General features: G+C 43.8%; 1 protein-coding gene across 1 annotated transcript in view; it reads left to right on the forward strand.

Moving 5' to 3' along the window:
• The first annotated feature begins 551 nt into the window (after window positions 1-551).
• LOC124788222 (protein yellow-like) overlaps window positions 552-13,889 on the forward strand; it is a 48,202-nt gene continuing 34,864 nt past the window's right edge. Inside the window, exon 1 of the mRNA XM_047255403.1 lies at window positions 552-585. The gene's annotated coding sequence lies outside the window, so the exon portion shown is untranslated. The remainder of the gene's footprint in view (window positions 586-13,889) is intronic.

The following is a 13,889-nucleotide window of genomic DNA, read 5'->3' on the forward strand; positions in this document are numbered from 1 at the left end:
ATAAACGTATCCGCTCTGTCCTGCTAGCCCAAGGATTTTAGTTGAGTTTCTTATTTTCGGGGTTTGTACCATACCTGTGATCAGAGAATTAGGAAAAGATTCCTGTAAGAGAATACTTTCGATTGTCTTGCCGCACGGTTGTCGCTGATGCATGCCCAGAGCTTACAGACGTCAGGCGGAGATCTGCAGATCCCAGCTCAGGAACCTGGGATTCATCAAACCTGTACTGAACCGACGAAAACTGAGCTTCGCGAGGTGCTCACCATTTGGTGAGATCCCGGCGTTACCTAACACTTAGAGAACACTACGGAAGCGTTGAGCGGAATTTCCCCAGTGCATAAATTAAACTATGATAAATGGGTAGTTGCAGGTTAGCGACATAGTTCATATCTGCTTCCTTTGCTTTCCTTGATGCAATGCTGCAGAAACTTGTAGTTGATAATTAGAAGACAGTGAGAATAATACTGATGACCTTCCGCAAGTTGATAATTTGCAAACCGGTTGCAAAATGCACCTATAAAAGTTCAGTGAGCGTAAGTACTTTCAGGAGACGCCGCATTATACGCTTTTGGTGATCATTGTAAGGTAAGTCGAAGCGTATTGGTTATTAGGAACTTGTGGTGGATTCAAATGAAACGAATACTATATAAATACCTTACTTGATAGTACCGTTCGGAAATGTGTGAGAAATATATTTATTTCAGATTACTGTCTCATTTCATCCTAGAGACAGAATGTGTATGAAATCTTAACACTTGAATTTAAGCTGTCCCTTTTGTGGCCGACCGGAGTGGCCGTGCGATTCTAGGCGCTACAGTCTGGAACCAAGCGACCGCTACGGTCGCAGGTTCGAATCCTGCCTCGGGCATGAATGTGTGTGATGTCCTTAGGTTAGTTAGGTTTAGTTAGTTCTAAGTTCTAGGCGACTGATGACCTCAGAAGTTGAGTCGCATAGTGCTCGGAGCCATTTGAATTTTGTCGCTTTTGTGAACCGCAACTTATTTCGCGAACGGAGCGTTTAGTGCAATATTCCATCCGTCTCGTATTGTGTGGTGAAGCAATTTACTGTGAACCTGTACATTCAAATAGAAATAACAATGGCTACCGGAACTGTACAAAGGAAGTGTAGGTTCTGTCACTAATAGTTAATCCAAAACGAACAGTTCGGCCGGCCAGAGTGGCCGAGCGGTTCTAGGCGCTACAGTCTGGAACCGCGCGACTGCTACGGTCGCAGGTTCGAATCCTGCCTCGGGCATGGATGTGTGTGATGTCCTTAGGTTAGTTAGGTTTAGTTAGTTCTAAGTTCTAGGGGACTGGTGACCACAGATGTTAAGTCCCATAGTGCTCAGAGCCATTTGAACGAATAGTTCATTACCAAAGAGTACGCACCACACAAGAGCATAATTAGGAACTATTCTAATACTACGTACTACGGAGAAACTTTCCTTAAAAATTTCGATGAACCGTCGAAGAACTGAGGTATTACAAAAATAACAAATTAAATAGTAGGTGATCAAAAAGTCAGTATAAATTTGAAAACCGAATAAATCACGGAATAATGTAGATAGACAGGTACGAACTGACACACATGCTTGGAATGACATGGGGTTTTATTAGAACCAAAAAATTCAAAAGTTCAAAAAATATCCGACAGATGGCGCTTCATTTGATCATAATAGCAATAATTAGCGTAACAAAGTAAGACAAAGCAAAGATGATGTTCTTTACAGGAAATGCTCAATATGTCCAACATCATTCCTCATCAATAGCTGTAGTCGAGGAATAATGTTGTGAACAGCACTGTAAAGCATGTCCGGAGTTATGGTAAGGCATTGGCGTCGGATGTTGTCTTTCAGCATCCCTAGAGATGTCTGTCGATCACGATACACTGCGACTTCAGGTAACCCCAAAGCCAATAATCGCACGGACTGAGGTCTGGGGACCTGGGAGGCCAAGCATGGAGAAAGTGGCGGCTGAGCACGCGATCGTCACCAAACGATGCGCGCAAGAGATCTTTCACGCGTCTACCAATATGGGGTGGAGCGCCATCCTGCATTTTGGTTCTAAAAATCCCCATGTCACTCCAAGCATGTCTGTCAAATTTTACCTCTCTATCTATATTATTCTGTGGTTTATTAAGTTTTCAAATGTATACTGACTTTTTGATCACCCGGTATTTCAACTCCAAGGAGGTTTCTATTGCCCTCTCGAATGAAAGCCGCAAGTATCAAATATGCAATTTATTATAACATTAGATCGTCCCTTTCAGATTCAAGAGCAGAACGGAAGTGCTTCATTTCATATCAGTCGTGATAATATATCTCGTACAATTTCAGCAATGGTAAAATAGTTAGTAAAAAGGTCAACATATACCTCCCATGAGCGCTCCATATGCACAGCAGAGATTACCGGAATAACCCACAGTGCGCTAAGGTAGCGACATGTACATGACATTTCATTATCACGACAGCGCACAGTGCATTAAGATAGCAAAATATACATAGCATTTCCATATACGGATCTGATACATTACAGTGAACTGATTTAGGGTTTATCACACCGTGAATATATGCCGTCAGGACTGATAACAGTGCAGTTGTTTTTCTATTCTATGATATTTACATAATAATGCAGTTGGTCATGTTGTTTCTCCATTTGTGTTCTTAGGTTGTTACTTTCTGAATTCTTAGCTCAAAGTAGGCACAATTAAAATTGTACCCAATATGCAATCCTGCTTCCTAAACAGGTATTAAAGCAAAGAATAAGAATGAGTGTCTGGAGGTACGGAAATGACACAAAAAGAAGTATGGAAGGAAGGCAAAAGCGAAGAAATAGAAAGAGCTGCTGAGTAGCGGGTGCCGTTTTGTTCTTCAATCGATAAATGAGTAAAGTCTTTTTCCTCCAGCAGCTTTGGCTTAGTCCTTCAAAGTAGATGAGAGCTGCACAGTTTTCGTTTGAGATGTATTGCTAAGATTAGTGCGTACGGGGTATAGTGCTGACACTAAATCGACTTCACTCGAATGGCAACGAGGGCATAGCCGAGTAGCCTAGCTTACAGCCCACGCCCGGTGGTTGGATTATCATGACCAGTGTGACACAACTTCTCTCAATAACATTACACAGATGACTGAAATTTAAAGCAGGCCTTTAAAATACAGTCTGTGGTCAAGACATACGCAGGGCCACTTCGCGATTTGTTGCGGCAGTCCAATTCGTGTACTTACATTTTGTCGGCATGTCGCTGTGTGTGCACCTGTCGAGAGATGAGGTTGGCGAAGACGTCACCCGGATGCATTCCCGATGCGTTAGCGGCTTCTGACTGTTGAAGCGGCGGTCGTTGTAGGACTGCCATCGAAGCAACTTTTTCTTCAAGACTGAACCTTTATCTGGGTTTACTACTCTTGCAATGCACTACTAAGGATATCGTCTCCTTTGGCGCTTAAGTTCTCGATAGCGACAATCATTGTACAAGTTGCTAGAGTAGTGAAGTACATTATTGCCGCTACCTCCATGATCCCTAGTTGTTTCAAAAACGATACTCAAAAACCTTCTCAGGGAGAATGCTCTACACGATCAGCTATTAAAAAAAGCATCGTTCTTTGTTTTCACTCCTGCGATCGATTCCTTTATTTCACTCTCCTGTGTGACATCTTCGTAACCACAACTTATGCAGACATTCTACACTTATCTCCATTTTTTCAGCAGTATATTTAATCATCCACTATTTTTTTAATTACTTCACTTCGTACTATGCTCCTTCATTTAATTTTGATCAGATTTCCTGCTTCACATATTCCAAGTTTAGCACTATGCGTACTTTACCCTCACAAAATGCTTTGCGTAGACCATAATGTTTCAGACACATTTTGTGCATTCTAACTGAATATTTAAATCGTTCAGTGTTTATTAATCGCATCAAACTGTTTTAGCCTCCTACGATCTGGCTTCTTGATGCCTTCAAAGTTGTATAATACTGCTTTGTTGCTAGTTTCAACATTTCAAAATTCCTTCTTCTGGTTTCGTCATTTCTCGCATCTATTTTCTTTTTTCTTCTTCTTTTTAATTTATTAATCCAAGATTTTCCAATTTATTTATTTCTTTTAAATAATATACAGGGTGATCAAACTGTGCAAGACGCCAGATATTCTCAGAAAAAATTGTATGAGCCATAAGGAAAAACAGGTATTTATGGTGAATGAACAATAAGAACGGAAGACGAAGAAGGACGTGTTCAAATCAAAAACGATGTAGCACACGGATGCAGTCTTTCACTCACTGTGTCCAGTCAACTGTTCGAAGATTCAGTCACAGCAGTAAAGGAAAGGTTCAGGTATTGGACTAAAATTCAGACTGAAAATATATCAATCATCAGATTTGCTGATAACATTAATGGCCCCAGAGAAACTGAGGCAGAAAAAAAGAGCATAAAAGGGTTCGAGATGTGGTACTGTACAACCATGCTGACAAGAAATGAGGTGCTTTTCCGCAGAATCGGCGAGGAAAGATCTGTGTGGGAAACATTCCGAAAAAGAAGGGGCAGGATGACAGGACATGTGTTAAGACATCAGGGAATAGCTTCCATGGTACTAGACAGAGCCGTAGAAGGGAAAACCCGTAGTGGAAGACAAAGCTTGGCCACTAAATAACTAAGGAAGTTAGGTGCTACTTCGAAACGAAGAGTCTGGCACGAGAGAGGGATTAGCAGCGGGCGCTTGGAACTAGTCAGAAGATTGATGACTCAAAATAAACCTGTGGCTGTACAGGTACGAGCAGCCCACAGTGGCTCGCTTTCACGCTTTCCTTTGTATATATTTTGTGACTAATCCCTTCTGGCCTGTTAATTATTTTATATGTGACATGTAAGCACTGCCCCTGTATTTAATTGTTCACCAGTACTTACACTTTTTTCATATAAAAATGTCTTTTCCTATAAATTTGTGATAATGTTATAGGCCATTTTAATTGTTTAATTCTAATGAAGGCACTCTTATAAGTGTCGAAACCTGGTCAATAAGAATTAAAATAATTGTGACCGTGGGCTCAATTGTTTCAATTTCAAAATAAACTCCTCCATTTCCATACAAATTATTTCCTGCTGTCTGAAAACTTGTCCTGCTACCCGAACCTTCTTATTGTGAATGTTTTTCAAATATTCATTTCTTCCTCTATTCTGCGGAGAACCTCGTCATTCCTTGTCTTATCAGTCTACCCAAGTTTCAACATCATTCTGAATCCCCAAATCTCAAATGCGATTTTCTTTTTTTATCATGATCTCTCATAATCTAGGACTTATTTCCGTACTGCGAACGTTGGCTGCAACATTACTAATAATTTCATGTATTGATTTCTCTTCGACGTTTGTATACAAAATGACATATCAATGTATTGTTCATTCTCAGTCTCTTTACGATTTTGAATATCTACTGTACATTGCTGAATTTTTGCTCCTATTCCTAAACAATACCTCGGGATATTTTGCAAAGACACGACTACCTCTCACCTAGCAATATTGATTTCTCCCCAATACTTACTAAAATATGTACCTTTCTTATCTGATGTAATTGTAACCCTCCAGGTTAGCCGAAAGCGCTAATGCGCTGCTTCCTGGACTTGGGTAGGCGCACTGGCCCCGGATCGAATCCGCCCGGCGGATTAAAGACGACGGCCGGTGTGCTGGCCAGCCTGGATTTGGTTTTTAGGTGGTTTTCCACATCCCTGTTGGTGAATACCGGGCTTGTCCCCACATCCCGTCTCAGTTACACGGCTCACAGACATTTGAACATTTCGTACTATTCCATGGATTACACTAGTCGCAGACAGTTGGGGTACACTAATTCCATCTCGGGGGGTTCAGGGTGGCGGCAGGAAGGGCATCCGGCCACGCCTTCCACTAACATTGCTAAATCCCATTAACCATGCCGACCCTGCCTAACTGCGGGAAAAGGCACAAGCGAAAGAAAGGAAGTATCAGATGTAATTGTAGCCAGTATTTAAAGCGAGTAAATCTTCAGTTGATTGGGAGAATCTACAGGGAAGTTGAAACTTCATTCAGTGATGTGATGGCAGTTCTGCGTGAATAGAAAGAGAGGATTATGGCTTATTTAGACGCTATTGGGTATTAAGGCGTATTTAGAAACCTATGCGAGGGAATGGGCTTATCTACAGGCAAAATAAAATTTTCAAACAAAAAGTAAACAAAATGTGGATAAGGCCATCATTTCTAAGCCCTAAGTAGGAGGTGACTCTGCTGATGAAACTGATGCTCAGTTACGCGCGTCCATGTTTAACATAGTCTATAAACACATATTCACAGCATACGCAAAGCATATACCCTATCAGAAGTCACTCAGTTGGGTTTGGTCAGTTGAGATTGGGAGTGATGTTGGAAGAGAGAGTAATCACCCTGAAAGTGTAGTTACTGAGTGCTACGATGGAGTTGGTTTGTACAATTTTACATGGAAACCAAATACCAACTGAAAGATTAACAGATGTAAGGAGAGGTGGAGGTATGTTCTAACGATCCACGAGGATTGCTGCACACTACTACTTCTGTAGTAGTTGTCTCGCTATGTGCCTAATTCATACGATTTTAGACGTTAAAGCTGGCACAATTGCGGCACTGGAATTTTCAGTACAGCGTGAGACATAGGTAAGGGGGAGTCACTACTATCATATTTGTTGTAAAACTGAAACTACCGAGTGCAATGTAGTTCCCTGAACAATCCTGGAATTTTCTTGAAATTATTTGCGGGGAAGACAATTGTGGCTGACAGGACGACATCTAGGAAACGACTCTGTGTGAGGTGAGACGCATCAGCGATTAACACGTGTTTTAACTGATAGAACCTGCGTTCCAGTCTTGATCTAGTGAATCCAGCAATTCGGCATGTGTTTTACCATTGGATATGAGTGACACTCGGAGGTAGGACCCAGTATCAAACTATAAGGAGCAAACTTATTTTGGTTAACCTGAGAAGACATGACCTCCTATATGAACATTTCCCATTGTTGTAACCATACCGCACTTTAAATTCCAAAATTATAATTCCTGTAAGAGCATTGCCACTGTTATAACTACACCATATTTAACACTAAAAAAATAAGCTTATCTTCAATTCTGTGTTTAATCTAACCGAAAATGACAAATGAGCTCTTCGATTTTTCGGTGGTACTTAACACGGTTTTTCATTGGATCTATATATGACGGGTAGTCAAATGAAACTCGAGTTCCCGCCACAGCGCGTTAAGACATTTACTCCCCTGGGAAGCAAGAACGATCAATTCCTGTTTCGTAGAACGCGATCGGCCGCTGACCGATCCACAACCACACACAGTATTACACTTCCTCGTTGGCGGAAACCGACGTCCACTCATGTTTTCCTTCCGGTAGCCAAAGATTTAAGAATCACAGGGTGAAAAATTCCCGGCTTCATGGAGGAAGTAGGGGGTATTGTCGTGTAGCAGGATGGTTCCCTCCGACAGCGTTCGCACAGCCCGAGGATAAAAGGAAAACCCAAAGCGGAAATATCCCACATCTTCTCCGCCAAAGACATCCAAAGCTATTCACACAAGTTCCAGTGAGGTCTTATGACCTACCTCTTCGACTGCATGGGCCCTCTGATCGTCGAGTTTCTGGCATGTGGAGCCACAGTCAATAAGTAGCGCAATGAAGTCACTTCACAGACGCACCATCAAGTCTAAACGTCGAGGAACATAAAGAAAAACCTGCATCGAAGTCAGTTTCAGTCGGACGAGGAAGTGCAAGCCAGTCGCTTTCTACGAAACGGGAGCTGATCGTCTCGTCTTCAAGTGTGATAAATGTTTTAAGGCGTATGGTGAATGCAGCCAGTCCATGGTCCAATATTGGCGGGTGTTCGGTTTTGATTTGAATGTCCTTTATATTTTTCCATGTGATACTGAAAGTGCTATTCCGAGAAGATTCGAGCAACATACCACCTGTGGAACTTGATCAAATGGCAAACAGATCACAGCTCCACAAATCACTGATTCGCTGCCAGGAAACGAAAATCTACCAACGACTGCCGAACTGTACTAAATGTAGCTAAACACCTAAGTCAATTACGACTCCTGTGTCTTTCTGTCTGGTGGAAGCCCATCAGACTGTGCTCGGCTATTGTAGCGTTTACGCAAGTCGTGATGCTATTCAGATTTTCGCAATATACACGATAGTCAAAAAAGGCGACATGGTTGGCGTATGTAGTGACTACTGCTAAGCCGTTAGAGTAGCTGTGCGGTAGTATGCTGAAAGGTATCCTATTTTATAATTTGTCAGGCCCTAACTATCAGTCTGTCCAAGCAGTCTAAAACCACGTTCAAGGTATTCGAAGTTTAAAGGGTAAAATACGCCACTAAGTATAAACAACGGTGGAAGAGAGATGTGCAGCTAATGCATTACCAGCGATGAATCACAGTCGGAAGAGACTGATTTTCTGGAAGGTACCAACAAGAATGTGGAGACTCCCAATCCACTGCCACAGTCAACCGCGCTAGCTCTTCCGGCTGAGGATCCATGGCGCGAACAGCCCGACTGAGGTGGTCCCACAGATTATAGTTTGTCTTGATATCCGAGGAGCTTTGTGGCCAGGGCTGTACTGTGAACTCATCCTGGTACTCTTCGAACCAAGCACGTACACAGTGAGCTGTGAGATACGTTCCTGTGTCCTCTTGGCGGACACTACTGTGCCGAGGGGAAAGAAACTACATTTAGAGACGGACGTGATCCCCAAGGATAGAAGCATAATTCTGTAGATCCATTGTTCTTTCCAGAATGATGTGCCCGATGGAGCATATGACGTAATTCATCCGGAAACGCTACCTATCGCCGTTCAGTGGACAATCAATTGCGGTACTGGCGTTCAAATTTCAGCCTTCGTCGCATCAGGCACCTGCTACCAAGACCCGTATGCAGCAACGTTCGATGAAGGGACACCTATGGTTTATCCGGGCAGTTGCTCAACACATGTACGTCTATTCGCTCGCACACATCTACACTACTGGCCATGAAAACTGCTACACCAATAATAAATGCAGATGGTAAACGGGTATTCATTGGACAAATTTATTATACTAGAGCTGACATGTGGTTACATTTTCACGCAATTTGGGTGCATAGATTCTGAGAAATCAGTACCCAGAACAACCACCTCTGGCCGTAATAACGGCCTTGATACACCTGGGCATTGAGTCAAACAGAGCTTGGATGCCGTGTACAGTTATAAATGCCCATGCAGCTTAAACACGATACCACAGTTCATCAAGAGTAGTGACTGGCGTATTGTGACGAGCCAGTTGCTCGGCCACCATTGACCAGACGTTTGCAGTTGGTGAGAGATCTGGAGAATGTGCTGGCCAGGGCAGCAGTCGAACACTTCCTTTACCGAGAAAGGCCTGTACAGGGCCTGCAACATGCAGTCGTGCATTATTCTGCTGAAATGTAGGATTTCGCAGGGAGCGAATGAAGGGTAGAGCCACAGGTCGTAACACATCTGAAATGTAACGTCTACTGTTCAAAGTGCTGTCCACGCGAACAAGAGGTGACCGAGACGTGTAACCGATGGCACCCCATACCATCACGCCGGGTGATACGCCAGTATGGCGATGACGAACACACGCTTCCAATGTGCGTTCACCACGTTGTCGCCAAACACGGATGCGACCATCATGATGCTGTAAACAGAACCTGTATTCATCCGAAAAAAAGACGTTTTGCCATTCGTGCACCAGGTTCGTCGTTGAGTACACCATCGTTGGCGCTCCTGTCTCTGATGCAGCGTCAAGGGTAACCGGAGCCATGCTGCTGTAAACGTCGTCGAACTGTTCGTGCAGATGGTTGTTGTCTTGCAAACGTCCCCATCTGTTAACTGAGGGATCGAGACGTGGCTGCACGATCCGTTACAGCCATGCGGATAAGATGCCTGTCATCTCGACTACTAGTGATACGACGCCGTTGGGATCCAGCACGGCGTTCCGTATTACCCTCCTGAACCCACCGATTCTATATTCTGCTAACAGTCATTGGATCTCGACCAACGCGAGCAGCAATGTCGCAATATGATAAACCGCAATCGCGATAGGCTACAATCCGACCTTTATCAACGTCGGAAACGTGATGGTACGCATTTCTCCTCCTTACACGAGGCATCACAAGAACGCTTCCCTAGGCAACGTTTGGTCAACTGCTGTTTGTTATGAGAAATCGGTTGGAAACTTTCCTCATGTCAGCACGTTGTAGGTGTCACACCTTGTGTGAATGCTCTGAAAAGCTAATCATTTGCACATCACAGCATCTTCTTCCTGTCGGTTAAATTTCGCGTCTGTAGCACGTCATCTTCGTGGTGTAGCAATTTTAATGGCCAGTAGTGTATTACCCATAGTGCACGACAGTTGCCTCTACTTCGGTTTCGGATACTGTGTAACGAAGGAGGCATGAGAAGAGTTTAGAAACTTAGCCATTACGGAAATGCTTTCACCATCGCCCCGGAAGACAATAATCAATTTGCTTTGCACGTCAGACTAATCGCTCAATTTCTACACTTGGACAGCGACTGTTGCGCGTTCCCTCGACACGCTTTATAATACCCTCCTCTGCTAGTGCTACCACTTGCCGTCTGTGAGTGACAATTGTACGCTGACGTCGAACATGGCGGTGGTCATGAGCTGAATATGCCATGGGATTGATAAATGCGGCCGACCGCATGAAACCATCCTGAGAAGTCCAGTTTGAAACAAATTTTGAACGAATTTTATAACAGTATCATCGAGGTACGAGCAGTATTAATTGAGTAATAATACTAAGGTATTGTAGTATTTGGTTGAAAGACCAAACTTTTCTTTGTAGGAATGGCGAAAGTCTGTTCTGCACGGCTGAATGCTACCTCAATAAACGTTAGAGATGTACGGCCACAAGGGCGATGTAGGAAATGATTCTTACACCAGGAGGAAAAGAGATTGCTCTGTATGTCACTGTCGTGTTCTTCTGCATTATTCACATATAATCTTCGCAAAAGACGATGCAGAACACCCTGTTACTACTAAAAGCTGCTTAACGTCGTTCACCCTGTGGTGAGTTGCACAGTGGTAAGATGTTAAAGTTAGTCTAACAAGAGGCGAGTCTCGTAAAATCTACTTTCCAGGAAATAGATTCAAATGATGCTAAATGACCCTCCGGCTACTACAACTCTATTTGTATGGCACTTGCTCGAGAATCTGCAACCGGTGCTCACCAGTTACGGCAGTCCAGGCAACAGTGTATTTACTGCCACCGCACTGAACTACACTGAAAAGTCAAAGAAAATGATGCACCTGCCTCATATCGTGTAGGCCCCTGCGATCACGCAGAAGTGCCGCAACACGTCTGCCTGAAGCAGTACTGCAGGGAACACCATGAATCCTGCCGGGATGTTCATAAATCCTTAAGAGTACGAAGGGTGGAGATCTCTTCTGAACAGCACGTTTCAAGGCAACCCAGACATGCTCAGTAATGTCTGGGGAGATTGGTGGCTAGCGGAAGTGTTGAAACTCAGAAGAGTGTTCTTGGAGCCACTCTGCAGCAATTCTGGACGTGTGGGGTGTCGCATTGTCCTGCTGGAATTTCCCAAGTCCATCGGAATGCACAATGGACAGATGGTCAGACAGGACGTTTACATACGCGTCAACTGTCAGAGTCGTATCTAGACGAATCGGGGGTGGCATATCGCTCCAACTGCATACACCCAGCACCCTTACAGAGCCGCCACCGGCTTGAAAAATTTATGGATTCATGCAGGGTCCATGGATTCATGAGCTTGTCTCCATACTCCTACACGTCCATCCGCTCGATACAATTTGAAAAGAGACTCGGCCGATCAGGCCACATGTATCTTCTCATCACCAGTCGGATGTCGGTGCTGACAGGCCTAGGCGATACGTAAAGTTTTGTGTCGTGCAGTCATCAAGGGTTGACGAGTGGGCCTTCTGCTCCGAAAACCTATATCGATTATGTATCGTTGAATGGTTTGCACGCTGACACTTGTTGATGGCCCAGCGCTGAAATCTGCAGACATTTGCGGAAGATTTGCGGATAGCACTTCTGTCACGTTGAACGATTCTCTTCAGTCGTCATTGGTCCCGTTCTTACAAGATCTATTTCCACCCGCAGCGATGTCGGAGATTTGACGTTTTACCGGATTCCTGATTTTCACGGCACACTCTTGAAATGGTCGATCGGAAAACCCCCAGTTCATCCACAGCTCGGATATGCTGTTTCTCGTGGCTCGTGTGCCGACTACAACACCACATTCAAACTCACTTACATCTTGATAACCTATCATTGTAGCAGCAGTAACCGATCTAACAAATGCGCCATAGGCTTGTTGTCTTACGTAGGCGTTGCCGACCGCAGTGCCATATTCTGCCTGTTTACTTATCTCTGCGTTAGAATAAGCATGCCTATACCAGTTTCTTTGGCGCTTCTGTGTAGCATGGTGTGCGACCACATCGTCCGTCTGGAAAGTTCGGAGACTTATTTTTTCCTGACATAAAAGTGACTTCAATACATTAACTACTGTGGGAAATTGACGTAACTATTGTACGTAACAGATTTGCATTCCACCAAACAGTTGCGGGCAGGCAGAGCTAAGTAGTGTACTACGACCGTAGTGTGGCAACACTGGTGTGTCGCAGATGGCAGTGGAACAACGACCTCATCATCTCTGAATAAGGTGCTCAAGACATTCTCCCGAACGTTTTGAAAGAGAGGAAAGTGTGAGCGGTTTGTCAGCACATCTTGACTTCCGAACAATTGAAAAAAAAAAAAACCGCGGGCAATTCTTTTATGCAAAATATCATCACGGATGAGAAGACTAGGCTGCTCTCTGTAGGAATCTACCACAGAACGACAAAGTGCAGAATGGGTCTCTGATCCTTCCCTCACGACCGAAGCAGGTGCGGATATGACCCGCGAGTTGAATAAACATTCCAAATAAGCACACTTTTAGCAGTTTCGCATAGTTGTATGAACGTTTTGTACATTCTATTTAAGCGTGGGAGCGACTAGGTAGAGCACCTGAAACATTATAAGTACCGTATTAACTTTTCTCCATTTATTGGTAATCCAGTCCCGAAACCTTTTGGACTGACGGGGTAAAAACGCAACTGTGTGATGCGTTCCGCACAGGAAGGACGGAACATATTTTGTGGTGTTACCATTGTGCCCTCTGTCTGTCCAAGACCACGTGCTCCGCTTATATCCTAGCCTGATAACTTTCAGTTCTGGAGTAAGCACGGCACTGGCTCTTTTTCTGCTTATGACTCTCTGTACACAAATTAGCATGCTGCGAAAACTAACGCTGTCGCTAGTTAACACAACATTTGTTGTGTTTACTTTATTCAAGTTATTACTACCGCGACAACAGCTAAGCTTCCTCACCTTGCATATGAACACGATAATTAATCCTAAATATTTTACGCACATCTCGAAGTGCACGCGAAAGGTAGAGGAGATGAAATAGCGCTGTTGCCTGAAGCTTTAGGTGGTTCACTCCCCCTCGCTACCGTGCATCGTCGTGCCAACCCGCCTTCTTATGTGCGGGTCACTTCCTTTTTTTTCTTTTTGTATCATAAACCTTGTGACAGGTTTGATGCCGCCCGCTACGAGTTCCTCTTCTTTGTCAAACCTTTCATCTCAGAATAGCACTTGCACACCCTACCTCCTCAATTGTATGCTGCTTGTTTTCTAGTCTCTGTCTTCCTCTAAAATTTTACCCTCTACAGCCTCCTCTAGTACAATGGAAGTTATACCCTGATGTCTTAACAGATCACCCATCATCATATCCTTTCTTCTTGTCTTTGTTTTACATATATTCCCATCCTTACCGATTCTGTGGTGAACC

The sequence above is a fragment of the Schistocerca piceifrons genome, chromosome 3 (genome assembly GCF_021461385.2).
Source record: "Schistocerca piceifrons isolate TAMUIC-IGC-003096 chromosome 3, iqSchPice1.1, whole genome shotgun sequence".
Lineage (NCBI taxonomy): Eukaryota > Metazoa > Arthropoda > Insecta > Orthoptera > Acrididae > Schistocerca > Schistocerca piceifrons.